This window comes from Dipodomys ordii, unplaced genomic scaffold, assembly GCF_000151885.1.
Source record: "Dipodomys ordii isolate 6190 unplaced genomic scaffold, Dord_2.0 Scaffold5590, whole genome shotgun sequence".
NCBI lineage: Eukaryota > Metazoa > Chordata > Mammalia > Rodentia > Heteromyidae > Dipodomys > Dipodomys ordii.
In genome coordinates, this window is record NW_012272804.1 from 1 (window position 1) to 2,780 (window position 2,780).

General features: G+C 43.4%; 1 pseudogene; it reads right to left on the bottom strand.

Annotated features, from left to right (window-relative positions):
* Positions 1 to 3: 3 nt before the first annotated feature.
* On the bottom strand, positions 4 to 605 carry LOC106002243 (annotated as a pseudogene).
* Between the last annotated feature and the right edge of the window lie 2,175 nt (positions 606 to 2,780).

The following is a 2,780-nucleotide window of genomic DNA, read 5'->3' on the forward strand; positions in this document are numbered from 1 at the left end:
CAATTCTTCTTGTAATTTCTGGGCTTTCAGCGTTCATTTTGCCAGGTCGACTTTGGCGTACTCTTCCACGATTTTCATGTGTTGTTCTGGATTGTAGCCGTTCCAGGGATCTCTCTTCCTGGCATAGTCAAATGTGAGCTGAGGCTGGGTGTGCTCGTCTGGTGCTATGATAGTCCCGGTAGACTTGGTGCCGGCTTGCCTGGGTCTCTCGAAGCCGTCCTCCTCCTTGTGCATCATGGCCCCACAGTCTCGCAGGCACCTTTGCGGTACTTGATGGTTATGGAATTCTCTTTTACACCCCTCTTGTACCATTCTCCAGATGAACTAAACTGCTTCTGTTTCTCATGTTGTGGCCTCTGGTGCTTTAAGGTGGGCCTTTTCGATGGATGGATGTACCATGGTACTGAAAAAATATACTGAGGGATGTGTGGATTGATATCATTTCCTTCTTCATTCACTTCTGCAGGAGCATTACCCAGTTTCCACTGTTCTTCTAGCTCCTTCCTCTAGTCCTCGCGAGTCATCTTCTTTGGTTCCTCTAAACTCAGTTCTTTGGACCTGGACAGAGGCACGGCATTAACTGTATCCACAGCTGCCAATGACATGGTGAACTGGCCTCTGTATTAAAACAGTAGAAGGTGTTAGGTGGGTGGTACACACAATCCCGGTCCTCAGGAGACTGGAACAGGAGAATGGAGAGTTCTAGGTTGGTCTGGGGCTACGTAAGAGTTTGAGATCTGCTTGACTTAAATAGTCAGACTCCAGTCCCAAGCTCCCTATACAACTACTGCCTGACAGACGAGTAAACCAAGCCACCGATGTTTACTTCCCTCCTGCAACATGTTTATATCTCATTCCCTACCCTCTAACAGTGGGATCACTCATGAGACTGATCCTCACCACCTTGAGAATTGTCCTTGGGAGCTCTTGCACTGTGTGAAAGAAGCATTTCACAAGGGATGGGGGAGGCAAGTCAGGTGTCTTAAGAAAAGGCACAGATGCTTAGTTGTCTCTCCCTATTGATCTGGAGTTGGAATTCCCACATTTGGAAATGGTAGTCACTCAGGCAACTTATTTCCATTAGTATGTTTAACTTCATTCTCAGCAAAACTCACTGGCTTCAATTAAAAATAAAAATGGAGCTCAGAGTTAGCTCAGTGGTAGACTAGCTTGCCTGTATGTATGTGGCTCTGGGTTCCATTCCTAGGAATACAAAATAAATTGAAAAGAATTTTGAGTGAGCCCCTGCATAGAACCAATACCTCTTGGGTTTGGGCACTGAGTCTCTAGTTGGTAGGTAAATTAACTCAAGGCAGAACTCCCAATCCTTCCTGCCCATCCTGAGAATCTAACCTCTACTTCTCAGGAAAAGTTAATACAGAAAGATAAATCTTACTATTCTAATGTTCCCTGATCAGATTTCAACTCATGCACCAGTATCATGAGGAAGTTTGGTTTACTGGTATCTTTGAAAAGAAGCTAGTAACAAACATTACCCCAGTACTCATAATTATTCTGTAATTTCTCATAAACATTAGCAGGGTAGCTGCACCCCTTATGGAGAAAATCATCCAGTTTTCAATGTTCAACTTGTTCATAAGGTGATTTTTTTCAGGTTTTAACTGAGAAAACCCAAGAATTGTACATACTATTGTGGTGATGCCATTTTTATGTCCTGATACAGATCATCTCCTCAAACATTTATCATTTTGTGGTGAAACTTTCCAAGTCTTTTCTTTGTGGAGTGTAAATTGTTAAATTATCTTAGTGATTACTGTTTTTCCATTTCTTCTCCTTATAAATAGGAATGAAATATCCAGAACAATACTAAACAGTAAGTCTTGACTTGCTCAATGAAATAACTATCATCAAACAAGAATGTAACAGGATTTTCATTCAGGAAAAAAAATGGATCACAGATGAAAGAATGACTACCAGTGGAAGATGTAACACCGAACTTTTCAGGCCTCAGTGAAAACCAGAATGCGGTATCCTGTGGCTCAAGACCTTCAGTAGTCCTACCTCACCACCAGCAGACAAGTCTTTCAAGAAATGGTTCAAGTCCCACTAGTACCTGTCAAATGGGAGCTTTAGCCACATGGTACGAAGTGACTCCACACCTGGAATTTTCCACTACCTGCCAGAAGGTCAGTTAGACCCACGAGATCAAATAGAACCAAACCCAGGATCTATCAGAGGTAAAAATAGTGAAATCAGAACTGAACCCAAGCAATACCAGAGGGCCCAAGATGCAGACACATGGCTCTCCATTTCACCTACATTGCTTCCCTCAGGGTCCTTCCTTGAGATTTTACGGACTACTAGGGGTCTGTTATAGCCAGCTGGAAGAAAAAAATGCAAGTTGTATTGCCAGATAGAGTAGGCCATGTGAGCTGATCTGAGTAGAAACTCTTAAATACATTGAGGAGGGCTTTCAAATAGAATGACATGGGAATTTTTTCCCAATGGAAGGTTCTTCATCCATATACCATGAAAGGAAGTAATCTTTAAGGGGCTGGGGGAGAGACTCCTGGGCAGCTGCAAGTGCCTGGCTGACTTGTCAGGTATTGGAAAGGCGAGAACTTAGAGGCAAACAAGTCCTGATAGATGCCCGACAGGGGGACACACGGCTTGTGGACCTTCTCTGGCCCACCAAATCATTTGGTACATGATGGGACAGATATGTGTGCTTCTCATCAGCTGGTGATGGGCATCTGCCTAACTGGTAATTTTCTATGTCCCCCTAATACTCAGATTGTCCTTGGCATAAAATGGTTCCT